General features: G+C 42.2%; 1 protein-coding gene and 1 pseudogene across 2 annotated transcripts in view; one reads left to right on the top strand and one right to left on the bottom strand.

Moving 5' to 3' along the window:
* LOC133048764 (elongation factor 2-like) overlaps positions 1-4,611 on the bottom strand; it is a 55,151-nt pseudogene extending 50,540 nt beyond the window's left edge.
* The window catches only part of GLIS3 (GLIS family zinc finger 3), a 674,957-nt gene that overhangs the window by 127,871 nt on the left and 526,534 nt on the right, over positions 1-20,552 (top strand). The gene's annotated exons all lie outside the window — the stretch shown is intronic.

The raw sequence follows: 20,552 nt of genomic DNA on the forward strand, positions 1-20,552 counted from the left end.
AGTAATATTTCATTGTATATATGTGTATATATATAGTATATATGTATATATACATATATTCTTCATCCATTCCTCTGTTGATGGACATTTAGGTTGCTTCTATGTCCTGGCTATCGCAAATAGTGCTGCAGTGGACATTGGGTTCATTTATCTTTTTGAACTGTGGTTTTTCTCTGGGTATATGTCTAGGAATGGGATTGCTGGGTCATATGTAGCTCTATTTTTAGTGTTTTGCAGGGGTCCCCAACCTATTTGGCATCAGGGACCAGTTTCGTGGAAGACAATTTTTCCAGACTGGAGTGGGTGGGATGGTTTTGGGATGATTCAGGTGCATTACATTTATTGTGCTTTTTATTTCTATTATTATTACATCAGCTTCACCTCGGATCCTCAGGCATTAGATCCTGGAGGTTGAGGACCCCTGTTTTAAGGAATCTCTGTACTGTTCTCCACGTGGTTGTACCAATTTACAGTGATCAGTGTTTTAACTGGTGCTTCAGGTGACCCTATTGCACACTAAGGTTTCAGAACCAGGGACTAGACCTTGTTAATTAGCATGAATCAGTAAGGACTCTTGGATCAGACTAGTTGGCTGATACTTTGATTCAAGGGGCTTGACCTAGTCAGTTTCTATTGAGACAGTGGGAAAGGCTGGCAGGGTACAGCCCTGGCTGAGGGGTGTCTGGTAACAAAGCTGCTCAGAAAGGTCAGCCACCAGGTATGTGTGTGAAATGAAGAGCTCTGATCAGCCCTGAACACACAGTTTCTTCCTCATTTGAAAAGCCATGTTCTACCAAAAGAGCCCAAGCCACCCAAGGGCTTTCAACAGTTGCTCCTGGATTTGGTGAGAACTAAACCCTGGACACCATGTTAAAATTTAGCTCTTGGAGCCCCACACCAACAGATTGTGGTTCTCTGGGTATGCGGTGGGCACCAGGAAATGACATTTTAAACAGGCGCCCACAGTGATGCTGATGTCAGTGGTATGTAAACCAAGCTCTGAAAAACACTGGTTTTATGGGCTGCTATATTGAGGCTTTGTGAGACCAACTTGTGAGACTTTCAGATTTTAACCCTGGTTCAGCTTCAGGAGGTCCGGGCTCCTCCATGGGTGTACAGGTAGCAAACCCAGGTCACCATGTGCAAAGTCACTGGCCGAGCTCTTCATCCCAGTGCCTGGTTCCAAAGTGAGGATGTTGATGTCAGCAAGAAGCTTCTTTGTTTCAGGTCTCCCCAGCTCCCTCACTGCACTCCAGTCTGGTTTTGAATTGTCATTCTCGTGTCCCTGCCCTTGCTTAGGAAACTTTGCTCTGTGCAAAACCCAATTTGCTTCACATGAGCCTAACTGCTTGTGTTTGAAGTCAGAAGCAACACTTCAAAGAGGCTCCTTCCGAACAGAAATACAAAGAGCTGCACATATTTGGCCTCCAGGCGGCGCCAGCCTTTTGGAAAAGGAGGCTGTTTATGTAACAGATTGGCAGTTTCAGCGGCTGTGTAAATGTCATTCTTTAAAAATAAAGATGAAACTCTCAGTTAACTCAAACAGGAGCAAATTAAAAAGTAGAGTGAAACATCTATTTCATGAACACAATTCATTTGCTGTCTCTGGTACTTCAAAATGATACCTTTTCTCCAAATGATAACTGGCACCCTCCCACTGGCTTTAGCTAGGCAGTGACAAAACAACAGATCAATTCACTCACTCCAGTGAAGGAGAAAAATTCAGTCAGTTAGGATGGGCTTCATGTAACTCACACACCTGGAGACTGAATCCTTTATATGCAACCAAACTTACAAGCAGAGTGACTGGAACGAAACAGGTGTTAAGCTCGACCCCCATAACGTAATAAAGAAGTTTTGTGTTGAGTCTCAGTTGTTTTTAAACCCAAGGCGTGATTATTTTTCTTTGTGAACTCATCAAGAGGGTCCTTGAAATATCAATCTTCAATCATTTTAAGGGTATGTCTATAACATATAAAGTCATCTCGTTTTGAGGGCTTTGTGTCCCGTGTGCAAAATCTCAACCTTAGCTTCAAAATGGAATTACTTGGGAAGCTTTTAAAAATTCCAAGGTTCAGGCACATATCCCAAACCAATTACGTAAGGATCTGGAGTTGGGACCCAGGCAACAGTCCTTTTTTAAGTTCCTGAGATGACATAATGTGAAGCCACCGCTTTCTGTTTGCAGCTATTTTCTCTGGAGTTCAGACCCTAGTCGTTGGGGCTGGGTGCAGGGACCAATCTCTAATACTCACACTGCTTCTCCCAGTTTCTCTTTTCCTTGGGTCTGGTCCAAACCTCATGCAGAGCAATCCCTGGGGTTCACCATTTCCAGTATCTTATGCACATCATCCAGACATGTCTGAAATCCAATGGTGGCTACCCCTGACTACAAGTTTGCAAACTCACCACCTAGTAATTGACTGGTAAATAGGAAAGATAGCTCATAGGTTGTCTAGTATGATGATTCCCGATTCCAGTCCAATTTTTATCCTGAATAAGAATAACTCAGGGAGCTTGTTAAAATACGTATTTCTATGCTTAAACTCAGAAAGCCCCTTTCATTCGTCAGGAGAAAGACCTGGAAAGCTGTATTTTAACAAGCTAAGCTTCTAGGAGAAACTGATCTAACACTTCCAATACAGAGAGGTAACAGAATCTCAGAGGATGTAACTTATTTGGGGTCACTTGACTAGTTAGGAGAAGGTTAGAATCAGGTGTCCTGACTACTATGAAAAGAAGTCATGCTAGGAGAAATACAAGTTTTGCTTTTTAAAAATATTTTAAAAATCAATGAATTTTCTTTCCAACCGTATCAGTTAGATATTCTAGAAAGAGCAAAGTCTTCCAAAGTCAGATCTGTGTTCTAGCCCCTGCTTAGCAACACATTAGCTGTGTGGTTTGAGGCCAGTATTTTCATCTCTCTGAGTCCTAATTTCTTTATCTTTCAAGTGGGGTGTTACTTGTCTCATAGGGTTTTGTGAAGATTAAATGACATAATATTGCTGTGGAGAGGACTTATTTTGAATGCGCATGAGAAACTGTTTAGAAACTCCTAAAATGAGGCCAGGGAGAGGATTTTACAATGAGTTAGAGCCAGAGAAATATTGTTTCTGCTGCTTTTGTGATTCCACTTTAACAGCATGCTATGTAACCTACAGATAATAAACAGATGTGGAAATGGAGGCCCAGCAAGGTGAAGTGACTTGCTCAAGATCACATAGTCCATTGCTTTCAGACACAGGTTTTCTGACTTATAAATAAATCATCGCTCTTTCTTCTACATCTCCTTGTCACCAAGGGAATTTCTTCCAGTCAGGAAGCTTTTACATTAGATGATCATAGTACTGTGTTACCTACCTGAATTTCTTGGAAGTAGATACAGACACCAAAGATAGGATGAGGGAAGGATTGCTCAGCCCACTAACCTTATCCTCCTAAATCTGGTTCAGTGGTGGAAGGGAACTTAGGGCACTTTAGCAAAGCACAAGGGATCCAGGGAAGGACCCCTTGGATCCTTCTAGGATAGATAGGTCTAAACGGATCCTCATGCGGGTTCAGACCTTACCCTAAGCAATGTTGAAAATGCTCACCATTTAGCCCTGGGCTATCTGGGGCCCTGCAGGAGAGATGCTAGATGGAAACTGGGTCAGTGTCTTTCTCAGGGCTAGTGAGGTGGGGATAGACCTTGGAATCATCACATTCTGCCTGTTTTCCACACCTGAAAGTGTTGTCAACACAGGAAGAACATGGAGTTGAGATGACACTACAATTTGAGCAAAAATCCTTTGCTGAGTAGTGTTGCTAAATATTTGTTTGGTAAATCTGGCATCCTTATGAGTGATTAAGAATTTGCTGGAACTGAATTGTTTCATTTATCTATATATAGCTAATTGATCAAATTCACAGGTTAGTTGGCTTAGGGCTTCATTTCACTTTGTGGTATAGACTTTGATCATCACTGAAGGTATTTCTTATGTTTGTAATTTGTTTTAATTGTGGCACTGGGGTGTTTAGTAAAAATAGGTGGAAAGGGGTGTTTCTTCTGAGAGCCCTTCTCATTTTAGTTGTAGGTTGATGGGAGTGGGCATGACTGCCCATGTCACATGTCAAATGTGCCCATAGCCACACTTTGAAACTTTGAAAGTCAGAGGTAGAAAAGGGCCATGAATGCTGCCCCACCCCACCCCTCATGCAGATAAACTTCTGTAGTGTCTGGGTGCACAAGAATGAATGCTACGTCTCTTAAAGGCAACGGTGTGGCTGAGGGAGTGAGAAAGTGAAAGCAGAGGGCAGGCAGAGCAGCCTGGGGACGGCGAACAGCATGGGGCCCACTGCTTGCTGGGCCAGGTCGGCTGTTTGGTATTCACCTAGGTAACCTGTTGCCAGGAGGATGACGATAACTTCCCCACGACAACACTCAAGCAAGGTCCCTGGCACTGCAAACAGGGCCAAAAAAGTCTGCCCTTCGTTAGGCCTGCTGCTTAATGAGCATGGATTTGTGTTGCAATCATTTTCATTTCCGGAAGGGTGGAGAGGGCAGAGGGCACTCACCAGCTTTCCAGCCTCTCCAACCATCAGCTCCTTGACAACACCACTTTTTCTGTCCATCTGCATACCCTGGAACTTGTTTTTACAGTTGCTTGTTTTGAGCTGGTTCTACGCTTTCTTTTTTAAATTTGTATAAGGACTGAATACTATATCCAGAAAGCTCCTTTAGAAGCAGAAGATTTACAACCTGCTTGGCAGTTTCCCTCATACAGATGACCTTTCATTGTCCCCTGACTCAATTTCTTCACCTGTAAAAGAATCAATTCCCATTTCCCAAATTTGACTGAACTATATCACACTGCTGAGTCACACTTGCTGTAACATTGGTCTTGAAATTTAAATTCAATCTCCCTGAATTATGACACTAGCATATTGCCTGCCTCATGAAGAAGTCACTTTTGTTTCTAAGTGCTTAAGCCCCTAACAGTAAACCTTGTCCTTCTCTTTCCTTAGAAGGTCAGCAGAACAGATATGGTGGCAATATTCCAGGTAGAATTTGAGGAATCCAAGAAATTCTCAAAGAAAAATGGTTTTCTCTTTGGTGTTGCCTGAAATTCCACCTTTTTGTAAAGCATTACTTGAACTTTAAAAGAATATAATTTTTCTTGGAAGGATATCATCAATCAGGTGTAACACTCGGCAGTGATGGGGAAGCAAAACAGATGAAATAGGAAACTTCCTATCTCATTGCATTGCAGTTATATCTAGAGCATCTCTTCCTCAAAGTTCTGAGGGAAGTTAATAGCATGACTTGAAAACAGAGTCTCATAGCTGGGTTCATTTGGGAAACATTGTGTTAAATCAACTCAAACAGGTCTCTTTTCTACAGGTGTTTGTCAGAGAATTTAATGTTTAAATGCACAGTATGAATCTCCTTACTGTGCAATATTTCTCAAGCTTATTCAACTAGGAAACCATGTTTTTTCCCACAGAGCAGAGGGCTGTTGTTCAGTAGACTGAATTTGAGAAGTTAGATCAGAGCAGTGTTGAAAGGTCTTTGATAAAGATCTTGTTCTGTCACTCTTATCTGCTTAGAAAATGCTAGAAATCTCTCCCAGTCTCTTAAGATATTATTTGCTCATTCTTTAGGAAATTAAAGTCAATTTTAAAGAAAAAGCTTAGTTTTTAAACTTGTAAAATGAGAATAACAATTATCTTTCTCATAAAGTTGTTATGAGAATTGAAGGGGATATCCCAGATGAGGCATCTGTCACAGAGTAGACAATGTTATAAAGGTTAACAAGGAGTTGAAAAAACTAACAAAATGGAGAGTCCCCTAGTGTTATAACAGTAAAGATTGTAAACAAAGAGCAATGCTTTGCCCATCCCAGGAAAACTGATACCACCATGTATAAGGTTCAGAATGCATAGCATCTAATACCTAGTAGACATTCAGTACCTTTACTGAATGGATGGATGGGTCGATGAATGCCTAAATCTGCATCTACACTGAATGCAATCTGCATCAATAGGGACCACATGAGGATGGCTCTTGCATTAGTTACAGTGTATAGAAGTTTCTTTCTACCTTATCTAATAGTCCAGAGGTGGGTGGGCTGTCTAGGGTGGGTAGACTGCTTTCTACCTCAGGGAATCATCCAGAGACCCAGGTGGGCTGGTCTGCTCTGCTGTCTTCAATATGGTGCTTTCATTTCTGGGCACAAAGCTGCTATAGTTATCCCTGTTCTCAGCCACGAGGGCAGGGGAAGAAGGAAGACAAGAGTAAATGGTTTGTTAAAAATTAGATTATGAACCAGAACATAATCATGTGACTGTACTCAGCTACAAGGAAGGCGAGGATGTAAGTCTTCAGCTAGACAGCCATGTACTCAGCTAAAACTGGGGTGTGGGTGGTTTTATTATCACTAAGAAGAAGAGTAATAGGGGATATTGAGGCTCAGTTAGCAGTCTAACTGAGCTCCAAAATCACAGCAGATGGTGACTGCAGCCATGAAATTAAAAGACACTTGCTCCTTGGAAGAAAAGCTATGACCAACTTAAGCAGCATATTACAAAGCAGAGACATTACTTTGCCAACAAAGGTCTGTCTAGTCAAAGCTATGGTTTTTCCATACACATCATGTATGGATGTGACAGTTGGACTATAAAGTAAGTTGAGCGCCAAAGAATTGATGCTTTTGAACTGTGGTGTTGGGGAAGACTCTTGAGAGTCCCTTGGACTGCAAGGATATTCAACCAGTCAATCCTAAAGGAAATCAGTCCTGAATAATCATTGGAAGGACTGATGCTGAAGCTGAAACTCCAATACTTTGGTCACCTCATGCAAAGAACTGACTCATTTGAAAAGACTCTGATGCTGGGAATGATTGAAGGCAGGAGGAGAAGGGGACGACAGAGGATGAGATGGTTGGATGGCATCACCGACTCAATGGACATGAGTTTGATTAAACTCTGGGAGTTGGTGATGGACAGGGAGGCCTGGCGTGCTGCGATTCATGGGGTCACAAAGAGTAGGACACAACTGAGCGACTGAACTGAACTGAATAGCTCCCTGTATGCCTGTATTTATTTAGCATCTTCCTCATTAGACTGTAAGCTCCATGAAGGCTGCAGTCCATAGGGTTGCAGAGTTGGACATGACTGAGAGGCTGAACTGAACTGAATATCAGCCTGTGTCTCAAAAACCTGCTCCAACTTGATGCCTAGATCTAGGAAAGAAAGGTATAGTCAGTAAACAGTGATCATTAAGGTCAAAGTGTTGATCCTATGGTATTGGGTTGGAGTATTTTCTTCCATTTCAGGGTTTTATGTAAAGAGATATAGGCAAGCTGAAGTGGGTTTGGAGGACTTCAGCCAGGATAGTTAGTGATGCTATGAGACTCCAAAGTATATGAAAAATATTTGGAGGAATTAAGTATATTTAACAGGGAAAAGAGAAAATTTAGGGATAACAATATACCTGTCTTTAAATGCACAAGGACTCCAAAGTTGAAGAATGGTTAGACTTCTTCTGTGTGACTTTAAGGGATAAAAGACAGGGGCTCAGACTTTAGTCCAAGATGCTCTCCCTCCCAGGCCCTTGCACCACTTTACAGCTCAGCCATTTTGAATATCTTTGTGCTCCTGTAATGAATCATATTTCTCTCACTTCTGAGCCATTGTTCGCATCCAGAACACTCTTCCTCAATGTCTCTCTTCCCATAAGATCTTCACTGGACCATTTCCTGCTTGTCTTTCAGGTCTCACCTTAGACATTCCAAACTTTGCGAAATATTGCTTAATACCCAAATCTGTGTTTGGTGTCTGCCTTTTATATTCCTATGGCATCCCACATTTCCTCATCATAACCCATTATGTTCTATCATAATTATGTAATAGGTGGTACTTACCACCAACCACTCCCACTCAAGTGCAGGCTCAGCGGATTTTCCTGCCACTCAGTCATTTCTCTGGGTGTCAAGACACCTTCTATTTCAAGCTATTTCAAGGGGCTAGTGAATGTCCTGATCTGTTGAAAAGGGAGAATGAAGTTCAGTAATGGTAGTTTGAATGGTATAGTGGATTGAATAGTGTCACTCAAAAACATGCAACTTAGAATGTGATCTTATTTGGAAATAGAGTCTTTACTGGTATAATTAGTTGAGATGAAATCATACTGGATTTGTTGTTATTGTTGTTTAGTCACTTCAGTCATGTTTAACTCTTAGTTACCCCATGGACTGTAGCCCACCAGGCTCCTCGGTCCATGGGCTTCTGCAGGCAAGAATACTGGAGTGGGTTGCCATTTCCTTCTCCAGGGCATCTCCTAATCCAGGGATCAAACTCATGTCTCCTGCTTGGCAAGTGAATTCCTTACCACCGAGCCACCTGGGAAGCTCTCATACTAGGTTAGATGGGCCCTAAATCTGGAGAAGGCAATGGCACCCCACTCCAGTACTCTTGCCTGGAAAATCCTGTGGATGGAGGAGCCTGATAGGCTGCAGTCCATGGGGTCGCTAGGAGTTGGACACGACTGAGCGACTTCACTTTCACTTTTCACTTTAACGCATTGGAGAAGGAAATGGCAACCCACTCCAGTGTTCTTGCCTGGAGAATCCCAGGGACAGGGGAGCCTGGTAGGCTGCCGTCTATGGGGTCACACAGAGTCGGACACGACTGAAGTGGCTTAGCAAATCCAATGACTGGTGGTGTTCTTATCAGAAGAGGAGAGGACACAGAGAGACACACACAGAGAAGAAGGCCATGTGAATATGGAGGCAGAGATTGGGGTTATGTTCCCACAAGCCAAGGAATGCCTGTGGCCTCTAGAGCCTGAAAAAGGTAAGGAAGTTTCTTTCCCAAGAGTCTTTAGAGGGAGCATTGGCCTGCTGATATCTTAACTACAAAGTGTAAGAATAAACTTTTGTTGTTTTAAGCCACGCTGTTTGTAGTAATTTGTTACGGTAGCCCCAAGAAACTAATACAAATCAGCCATCTTTCTTCCAGACCATCTTATGGTGACCTGCACATAGCAGTCAGTAGTGGGTACTAACCATACAGCAGTGGGAAAAGCAGCTAATGTTATCCTTCCCAGGAGTGACATGCAGCAGCTTGCTTAAATGGCAATAGGTGATTTGTATGCACTAGCTTAGCTCCCTCCTGGCTACCCTGATGCTTTTGGTGGGTAATAATGAAAAATTTCTCAACGTTGACTCCACTTTTTCCAAATTATCCTGAGTCCAATCCCTCTTCTCAGCAAGGGCCACCCTTTCCCAGGTGTAGCCTTCTACTTCGTCTCTAGCTTGTTTCCCAGTCTTGTTTCCATGTAGACTGTGTTCTAGCACCTAGCTGTGGGGCTGGTCCCTTGTTGAACAGGTGAAAAAACTAATACCTTATAAAGATTGAGTTTCTCATCACTGAAGGTGTTTTAACACAGAGTAGATGCTGCTGGCAGGGATACTGTATCAGATAGATGGTCAGACTAGATGGATTTTAAAGTTCTCTGCCTCCCTGGAATACTGTAATGCTTTATTGTAGGACCCTGCAGAGCTAGAGATCAGTCCTTGGTACAATGTCTACATATTTTTATTTATAAAACATGCTTTCTAACCTCTTGATTTCTCAATGTGGTGGGTGGGGTTATAGTGATTGTTACCTAATTATAAGACAAATTGTGATGTGTTAGAAATACCCACTGGGAAGTATTTTACCATTCAGAGGTATTTTTATTTTTCTTTCGCTGTCACATTTGTAAATTTGGAGGATTATTCTGATTATTATTGAAACACTGATTATCAGAAATGAGCTGCCAAAGAAAAGAGTAAGAGCCCCAGTGGGAAAAAAGGAACTTCACACACAAGTGTAAAGGTACCCTGGCCAGTTTTATGCAGGCCTGGGGTCATAGGCTCAGAATGTTATTGCTGGAAGGGACCTCAGAGAATTTTTGGTTTATATTCAAGTAACTTGAGGCCCACAGAGGTGGAAAACTTCTTGACCCCACACAGCTGTCCAAGTAGACAGTATACTGGAGGAATGAAAAATGTTCAGGCCATTTAAATGTTAAAACTATAGACTGGCAATAAGGCAGGATTTGAGAGTCTTATTCCTCACCATCAGCCTTTTGTGACAAATGCTGTTGGTATCTTACTTCACAAACTGTGGAGCTTAAGAGAAGCAGGCAGGGACTGCAACCTGTCAGCTTTCTCTTGATGGCCTGAGAGCAGTAAGTGTCAGACTCCTATTCTAACAGAGTAACAATACTAAACATTTATTAGGTGCTTACCATGCCAGGCACTGACCTAAGTTAAATGCTCCATATGTTTCATGCTTTCCATCCTCACATTGCCGTCTATGATAAAAACAATTATTATCATCCTCATCTTACAGATAAGAACACTGAGGCACAGAAAGCTTGAGAATCTCATCCAAGGTCATATAGCTAGAGACAGGCATAGCAGGATTCCAATACAGGCCTTTCCACCCAGACATCAGGATGACTGTCCTATAAACTATTCCTTAACCTACATGATCATGCTTGGGGTCAGGAAGACTTCATCTTTATCAACCCAGGGTTTGGCTCCTTTAGGTTTCCCTGCTTCACAGAGGTTGATCTGCCAGTGGGTCATGCTTTGGGATGGGACTACAGTTTGCCAGTCCACAGAATGGCCAGTGAGGGTCCCTAGATTCCATCTGTTGCCTGATTTACTGTGACTTTCTGAGGTGTGAACACCTCTACCTGCTGCCCCTTAGTGGGTGGAATGGGTCCCTGTCTGCTTTAGACAACTGGAACCCCAGGAGGAGCTGTGTCCAGATCATTCTTCAGGGGCTACAGCATCATATGGGCTGCCTTGATGTCACCAGAGGAGGCCTGGAGAGGTCTTTGTCTCTTGCTCCAGCCTTCTTAAGCTGCAAAGGGTGAGTCAGTCTTGGACCTCTGATCAGACTCTATGGAACATGACTTAACTGCTACAGAAGCCCTGAAGAAGCAGCATGCAAGGCTTTTCCCATCAGCAGACCATGTGACCAGAAGACCATATGTGCTGGGCTATACTAGCATTGCACTGATAACAGTGATGAGTGGGGAGAGAGTGAATGACCCTGGAACATATCCTAACATGAGTCAGGTGCACACGGATCCTTTCTTCTTCTTACTTTCTTTTTGCCCAAAGTTTTTCTGGAGCCTCAGGTTTATGATGTGATTTTGGTGGGATCTGACTTGAACAGCTAACCGTGAAACATTTGATTGCATTGGGCTTTGGCATGTTGGTCACTGACCACAACCTCAAGTATACCAGGGGAAAATGGTAGATAGGAAAGAGTTAGGCCCAGGTTAGGGAAACTAATTGTCTCCCTAGGGATCATATGTCACATGGGGCTGTTGCTTGTGTACAACATCAAGGGCATTATTGCCGTTGACTAAGAAGTGGATGGTGCCTGCTCAAGTTGTGCAGTGTTGTGACTATGATCGAGCCTTTGTTCAGTGAGTTTGAAGGCCCTGTCCATCCAACTTCACAAAGCAGAAAGTTCAGATCTATTTGGGACCTCTGCTTGTCTTTCACCCTTCATGCTGCCTGATTCTGCATCCAGTTCCAATGTGTTTGTTTTTTTCCCTCCACGAACATGTAATTCTTAGACACCAGCTATGTGACCTATGTGGTTTAGCCACTGAGTCGTGTCCAACTCTTGTGACTCCATGGACTGTAGCCCACCAGGCTCCTCTGTCCATGGAACTTCCCAGGCGAGAATACTGGAGTGGGTTGCCCTTTTCTTCTCCAGGGGACCTTCCTGATCCAGGGATTGAACCCAGGTCTCCTGCATTGCAGGCAGATTCTTTACTGACTGAGCCCACTAGGAAAGCCCTTGATTCAGCTCAATTCTGACACTATCTATGTGGAAATAGAGTTCAGATCCCACAGGTTGTCCTCCCACATACATTTCAGACGCCAGTCACAAGTCCAGGTTGTTGCCTTAGTATCTGACTGACTGACTATAGATCAGAGGTTCCAATGACCTATTCTTTGGGTTCAATTATGAATAATTTGCTAAAACAGCTCACAGAACTCAGAGAAAGTTGCTTTCTAGATTCTTGTTTTAGTATAAAGACGTGTAACTTAGAAACAGCCATATGGAAGAGATGCCTAGGGTAAGGTTTGGAGAAAGGGCAAGGAGTTTCCATGCACTCATATGTCCACCAACCCGCAAGCTCTCTGAACGCTTTCCTTTTGGGTGTTTGTGAAAGCTTCATTATGCAGGCATGATTGCTTATATCATTGGCCATTGGCAATTGATTCAACTTTCAGCTCTTCTTTCCTCCTCAGAGGCCTGGAGTGAGGCTGAAAGTTCTAAACCTGTAATCATATTGTTGGTTTTCTGGGCACCTGGTCCCCATTCTTAGGTGCAGTCCAAAAGTCACTTCATTAACATAACAAAACACTGTTATTACTTTTATGACTTAAGAAATTACAAGGAATTTAGGAGTTATGTGCCAGGAAAGGGGTCAAAGACCAAGTATATATATTTTTAAAAGATAAACTGAGCATCTTAAATATTTTAAGAGTTTATTTGAACAAAAATTGATTTGGGCAGTACCAAACCAAATGTGTTTAGGAATACTATACCAGCAGGAGCTTGGGGAGAGGTTTCTTTTTAAAAATAATTGTATTTTATTTATTTTTAATTGATTGATGATTATTTTACAAAATTGATTTGATTTTTGTTATACATCAACATGAATTAACCATAGGTGTACATATGCCCCTCTCTCTTGAATCTCCCTCTCACTTCCCTCCTTTTCCCACCCCTCTAGGTTATTACACAGCTCCATTTTGAATTCCCTGCATCATACAGCAAATTTCCATTGGCTATCTATTTTACAGATGTTAGTATGTATGCTTCCATGCTACTCTCTCCATTCATCTCATCCTCTTGGGGAGAGATTTTTATAGTCAACATGGCATTAGTACCACATCTGTCCAATGGCCTCCCTGTGAAATTAATTTAACCATTTCCCCCTTATTTGTCATCTTCTCACACATGAGATGGAGAAGGCAATGGCACCCCACTCCAGTACTCTTGCCTGGAAAATCCCATGGATGGAGGAGCCTGGTGGGTTGCAGTCCATGGGGTCGCTAAGAGTTGGACACGACTGAGCGACTTCCCTTTCACTTCACTTTCATGCATTGGAGAAGGAAACGGCAACCCACTCCAGTGTTCTTGCCTGGAGAATCCCATGGACGGAAGAGCCTGGTGGGCTTCTGTCTATGGGGTCGCACAGAGTCAGACTCAACTGAAGCGACTTAGCAGCAGCAGCAGCAGCAGCACACATGAGAGATTGATCACAAAATTGATATCAACACTACTGTCAATCAGAGTTAAGTTGTTCTTTTCTCATTGTGGAACTCAGGTTATTATGTCAGATCCATGGTAGAATGGTTTTTCTTATTCATCTCATTGCCCATCCTGTTTCTGTTTTTCCAAGTGCAGTGAGACCATCTGATAGTAGTACTATCGCTGGCTTGTTGTTCAGTCGCTCAGATGTGTCCACCTCCCTGTGACCCCATGGACTGCAGCACTCCAGGCTCCCCTGTCCTTCACTAGCTTCCAGAGTTTGCTCAAATTCATGTCCATTGAGTCAGTCATACCATCCAACCTTCTCATCCTCTGTTCCGCTTCTCCTGCTGCCTTCAATCTTTCCCACCATCAGGGTCTTTTCCGATGAGTTGGCTCTTTGCAACAGGTGGCCAAAGTAGTGGAGTTTCAGCTTCAGCATCAGTCCTTGCAATGAATATTCAAGACTGATTTCCTTTAGGATTGGCTGGTTGGATCTTCTTGCAGTCCAAGGGACTCTCATGAGTCTTCTCCAGCACCACAGTTCGAAAGCATCAATTCTTTGGTGTTCAGCCTTCTTTATGGTCCAGCTCTCACATCCGTACAAGACTACTGGAAAAACTATAGCTTTGACTATATGGACCTTTGTCGGCAGAGTGATATCTTTGCTGTTTAATATGCTGTCTAGGTGTGTCATGGCTTTTCTTCCAAAGAGCAAGCGTCTTTTAATTTCATGGTTGCAGTCACCATCCACAGTGATTTTGGAGCCCAAGAAAATAAAGTCTGTCACTGATTCCATTGCTTCCCATCTATTTGCCATGAAGTGATGGAACTGGAAGTCATAATCTTAGCTTTTTGAGTATTGAGTTTTAAGCCAGCATTTTCACTCTCCTCTTTCACTTCCATCAAGAGGTTCTTCAGTTCCTTTTCACTTTCTGCCATAGGAGTGGTGTCATCTTCATATTTGAGGTTGTTGATATTTCTCCTGGCAATCTTGATTCCAGCTTGTGCTTTATCCAGCCTGGCATTTCACATGATGTACTCTGCATAGAAGTTAAATAGGCAGGGTAACAATATACAGCCTTGAGAGAATGTAGTGTACCAGGGAGACTACAGTAACTATTGGGAAAGTGCCAATAGCCAGAAATTTGAGAAAATTAGAAGAATTCAGGATTCAGTTCGGTTTATAGATATATAACACCACCTCAAAGACAATAAAGAGAGCTAGAATATGTTAGTCACAAGATTGTGTTTTAATTTTTTACTGAAATACAGTTTTTCCCTCTGTAATCAACTTCATTTCTTTTTTAAAAATGTATTACCTATCATCTTTTGTTTTTTGTTTACATTTAATTTAAATTTATTTATTTTTAATTTTTGTCGGGTAATTGCTTTACAATACTGTGTTGCTTTCAGCCATATATCAACATGAATCAGTCATAGGTATAAAAATATCTCCTCCCTCTTGAACCTCCCTCCCATCTCCCATCCCATCCCACCCCTCTAGGTTGTCACAGAGCACCTGATCTGAACTCCCTGCATCATACAGAAAATTTCTACACGCTATCTAATTTTACCCATGGTAATGTATACGTTTCAATGCTACTCTCTCAATTTGTCCTACCGTCTCCTTCCTCCACTGTTTCCATAAGTCTGTTCTCTATGAATGCATCTCCATTGCTGCCCTGCAAATAGGTTCATCAGTACCATCTTTCTAGATTCCAAGCTTGCTCAGTAGTTCAGTTGTATCAGACTCTTTGCAACCCCATGTGTTATAGCCCACCAGGTTCCTCTGTCCATGGAATTTCCCAGGCAAAAATACTGGAGTAGGTTGCCATTTCCTTCTCCAGGGACCACCTTCATTTCTATCAAAGATAATCATAATAGTAAGACTAATTTGTTTGCAGAATAAGTCTAGTCTCATTAAACTTGACCTGATTATTTACATAAGAGAAGTAGGAATAGTCACTGACCATATACACTCTGCTGGAACTTTTCACAAGGAATCTTAGATTGGACTTTTAAAACCGTCTCCAGGCTAAGAAGACAAGCCAAGGATTTACCATCAATCATTGCATGTAAGCAACAGTTAGAACTGGATATGGAACAACAGACTGGTTCCAAATTGGGAAAGGAGTACATCAAGGCTGTATATCGTCACCCTGCTTTTTAACTTATATGCAGAGTACATCATGAGACATGCTGGGCTGGATGAAGCACAGGCTGGAATCAAGATTGCCAGGAGAAATATCAGTAGCCTCAGATACGCAGATGACACCACTTTTATGACAGAAAGTGAAGAAGAACTAAAAAGCCTCTTGATGAAAGTGAAAGAGGACAGTAGAAATGTTGGCTTAAAGCTCAACATTCAGAAAACTAAGATCATGGCATCTGGTCCCATCACTTCATGGCAAATAGATGGGGAAACAGTGAAGCAGTGTCAGACTTTATTTTTGGGGGTTCCAAAATCACTGCAGATGGTGACTGCAGCCATGAAATTAAAAGACGCTTACTCCTTGGTGTTTTGCCCGATGTCCGAATCCCCGAGCGGGAAGAGAGAAGGCTTCCAAGACAATGCAACTCGCAAAAAGGGAAGTTTATTACTGACTTGAGCCAGGGCTCCTGCCGCATCCAACACAGTGGTGCAGGGTCAGAAAGCCCCGAGCCCCATCTGTTACACCAAATTTATAGGGTATGCATAAGCGGTTGGTAGCTGGCTTAAGCGGATTGGTTACATGTTTGCAAAGCAATTTTATTGGTACAAACTTTCGCGGACTTTTTTCAAACTTGGGCGTTCACAGGCTTTTCAGCTTTCCCTTTGTTTCTTACTGGGCGCATATTGATTGGCTGGCTCCAGGTGGCCTGATGGGGGTAGGGAATCCCACCATTTCAGGGGAAACCGAAACTTAGGTCCGGGCCGCCTGTGATAGTGTTAGCCCTGGCAGCCTCACACTTGGAAAAAAAGCTTTGACCAACCTAGACAGCATATTAAAAAGCAGAGACATTACTTTGTCAACAAAGGTCCATCTAGTCAAGGCTATGGTTTTTCAAGTGGTCATGTATGGATATGAGAGTTGGACTATAAAGAAAGCTGAGTGCCGAAAAATTGATGCTTTTGAAGTGTGGTGTTGGGGAAGACTCTTGAGAGTCCCTTGGACTGCAAGAAGATCCAACCAGTCCATCCTAAAGCAGATCAGTCCTGGGTGTTCACTGGTGGGACTGATTTTGAAGCTGAAACTCCAATACTTTGGCCTCCTGATGCGAAGAGCTGACTCATTTGAAAAGACCTTGATGCTGAGAAAGATTAAGGGCAGGAGGAGAAGGGGACAACAGAGGATGAGATGGCTGGATGGCATCATTGACTCAATGGACGTGCATTTGAGTGGACTCTGGGAGTTGGTGATGAACAGGGAGGCCTGGCATTCTGTAGTTCATGGGGTCGCAAAGAGTTGGACATGACTGAGCAACTAAACTGAACTGAAAAGTAAAAGTATTACATTTAATGCTGATAACACTAAAGGTATGCCTATTTTAATGAAACTAACAAACCCAAGGGCTTCCCTGGTGGCTCAGACGGTTAAGAATCTGTTTGCAATGCAGGAAACTTGGGTTGGAACCTAAACGACCTTTTACTTACCCAAGATTATCCTAGATCACGTGAAGTTGAAAAACATTTGAGTTAGTGTTTATATTTCTGATAGTATACTTAATTTCTCAATTTATATGTGCATGTTTGTCTTTCTTTTGTATGCTGCACTACAGCCTACAGCTTGTGGGATCTTAGTTCCTCTATCAGGGATCGACCAGGGCCCTCAGCAATGAAATCTCCAAGTCCTAACCACTGGAGCACCAGGGAATTCCCCATGCTTATCATTAAGCCAGTTAAATAGAGCTCTCTGTAAACTAATTTTGCAATACTATCCAGAAGTAGAAAAATATTATACATCTGTTTTATGTAAGAAAGGTGAAAGTGGCTCAGTCATTTCTGACTCTTTGCGACACCATGGATAGTCCATGGAATTCTCCAGGCCAGAATACTGTAGTGGGTAGCCTTTCCCTTCTCCAGGGGATCTTCCCAACCCAGGGATCGAACCCAGGTCTCCTGCATTGCAGGCGGATTCTTTACCAGCCGAGCCACAAGGGAAGCCCCTGTTTTATACGCATGTATATATATATATATATATATACACACACACACACACACACATACACATACATATATGTATATACACACACACACACACACACATACATAAACATACAGACATACAAATCTTACAACTTTCACTTAAAATTTTTAGCCATGAGACAGGTATGATAATGCAAAAATCACAGGTTTATGAAAGAATAGTTGACTCCAAATTGTGTTTCTGGCAGATGATATAAGTGTACTTTCTCAGTTGGCTTAAACTTTTACTAATATTGTGGAGAAGATTTTTAAGATTTTTCATTTGTTTAGTTTCCAAATAGCCTTTCCCCCATTTTTATTTTTCTCTTCTGATTTAGAATTACCTCCCTAAAATTTGCTTTTCAAAGAGATGGTCCTCAATTCCAAGAGAAGACTGGGTAGAACATTTACATTTCAAAGACATAGGGGAAGAATTCAGCTTCCTTCAAGGACTTTTGCTCCTAAATCTAGAATTTTACAATAGCTACAAGCCTTTTGAGATGAATAGGGGAAATTTAGGTTTGGTTAAAAGGATAGTTGGGCTTTGAATTGTCTCTAGAGCAGCATTTTGGTTCTTATAAAGACTTGATTTTTAAGACTAGTACAGTTATTTTTAATTCCTTAAAGAATTGGGTTGCTGCTTGAATGATATCACGGCTGACCCATCCAACTGCCTTATCTCCCTTCTTTATGTCAAGGAGTTCTTTTTAACTAATATGGAAGCCAAAGATCCCTATATTCTAGATTTAGAGCTGTTTGCCTTTGAATGTTTTTCTTCCCTTCTGGGTACATAATTTCTTTTAGCTTAGGGGAAAAGGCCTTAAAAACAAAAGAACAAAAGCAAAACAAAACAAAACCAAAAAACCCTTCCTATCAGGCTCTGAATATTAGCTTCCAATTTATCCAGCTTTTGACCTTAGCATTACTTTGAAGAATCCTTTCAAATGTCTTGTAGGTTTTTCTGGCAGTACTGAGTAAGATCGTGGGCTTAAGACGCATCCCTAAAGAGGTACAAAAGAAACTGTTTTCCTAAGTCCAGAGCCACTCCCCAAGATTGCTAAAGGAAAGAAAGACTTAGACGATTTCCCTGAGAGCTGGCAGCAGTAAGACCTTAGCCACAAATAGAATGCAACCCACATTTCTGCCCCCAGCCTGATGGTTGCCAAGACAAGTTCTCGTGACACAAAATGAGGCAAACAAGAAGGTAGTAGCTGTCCCTGGGAGAGAAAGGATTAGGAACCACTGGCTACCCGAAAGCAGATTTACAAGCCACAATTCAAAGACCTTATTCTCAAAAAAAATTTTTTCTGCCTGCCAATCTGATTGTAATGGAGAGGACAATGTGAAATTTTACCTTCTTCTCTTGACCAGGCACCATAGATAGAAATCTAGAAGGGCTGAGTTTAGTAAGAATTCTCACCCTTTGCTAGCTTCTGCCAGTTTTTCCAGAATCCCATTTACAGGCTCTGAAGCAAGTGGGGGTGTTCCAGTGAGTCTCATCATGGGCACCAGAAACAGTAGAGGAGGAAAAGAAATTTACCTCTACCTTCACTTGGCTGAGACCCCATTTTCTCTATGCAGCTCCTAAATGGATGTTTATCTAGGTTGGAAGTTCTCCTCTGTGGCCACTGTAATTCAAAATTATCTTCGATAAAGTTAACCTGCTTGTTCAGCCTTAAAATTTTATTCACCCGAGGCTTCACACTGGTCTGCATCCAGTTGAAGTAGACTGGTTTCTAAATTGAACTCAGTCTGAGTCTGGCCAGTTTCTGGACCCAGTCTGGAAAAAGAAATGTTAAAATAAAGTCTGAAAGTTCAAAATGCAAAAACCACAGAGGTAGGAGAGAAGTACTTACCCAGCACCTCCAAAGGTGCAGCAAATTCAAGGGACTCAGCAAGTAGCTTCCCCTGGTTGTTCATTTCTCCTGAGGACTGTGGGGACTTTCCTTTAGTTCCCTTTTCTGATGTCAAAACTGTCAAAAGATAAATTGAAACATTAACATTTTTATGCGTTTATTTGAGCAAAAATAGATTGAATCAGGCAGCACCAAACCAGAAGTTGTTAAGAGCACTAGCGTAGTGGAAGCTTGGAGAGAGGATTTTTAAGAGAAAAAGCAAAAGAAAAGTAAGGAAGTTACTGATTGGTGATAGCTTAAAGCCTCGTGGTAGTTCATGATTGACTGTCCTTAGTGGTTTTAATTTTGTAATCTTGGAACATTTATAAGCTTAGATTTTGATTTGCTTATGTAGCTATGTCACCATAGCCTTAGAGCACATCAGTCTAATGGCCTTCTTGTTTAATTAATTAAATAATTTCTTATTGTAAAGCACAATATCATAATGTCTGATTCATCTCAAAATATATCTACCTAAATCTCACTTGAATATCCCTAGTCTCCTCATCTTTTGCAGCACTTCCCTATCCTCTCACTTCCATTGTCCCTTGCATGGATTACTGAAGTAGCCTCCTAACTGGTCTCCCCACATCTCTTTTGACCCTTTCCAAAAAAAAAATTGCAAATCTGATAATGACAGCTCAACCTCCTTTTCTCCCCTACTCCCACCCTCAACACAACTCCTGTGATTCTTCTTTGCCCTTAGGACAAAGACCACAGGTGTGAACATGGCCCCAGGCTCTGCCCTCTGCCACCTTCCCAGAATCATCTTGCTCCTTTGTACTCTCAGCTTTACTGCTCTGTTCAGGTCCTAGAAACCTGCCGTTCTCTCTGCCTAGGACATATTCCCTTCTCTCTTCCACCCCTTGCATCATTAAAGTGAAAGTCGCTCAGTTGTATCTGACTCTTTGCAACCCCCTGGACTATGTAGTCCATGGAATTCTCCAGGCCAGAATACTGGAGTGGGTAGCCTTTCCCTTCTCCAGGGAATCTTCCCAACCCAGGGATCAAACCCAGGTCTCCTGCATTGCAGGCGGATTCTTGACCAGCTGAGCCACAAGGGAAGCCCAAGAATACTGGAGTAAGTAGCCTATATCTTCTCCAGTAGATCTTCCCCACCCGGGAATTGAACTGGGGTCTTCTGCATTGCAGGCAGATTCTTTACCAACTGA

This window comes from Dama dama, chromosome 29 (genome assembly GCF_033118175.1).
Source record: "Dama dama isolate Ldn47 chromosome 29, ASM3311817v1, whole genome shotgun sequence".
In the NCBI taxonomy this organism is placed as follows: Eukaryota; Metazoa; Chordata; class Mammalia; order Artiodactyla; family Cervidae; genus Dama; species Dama dama.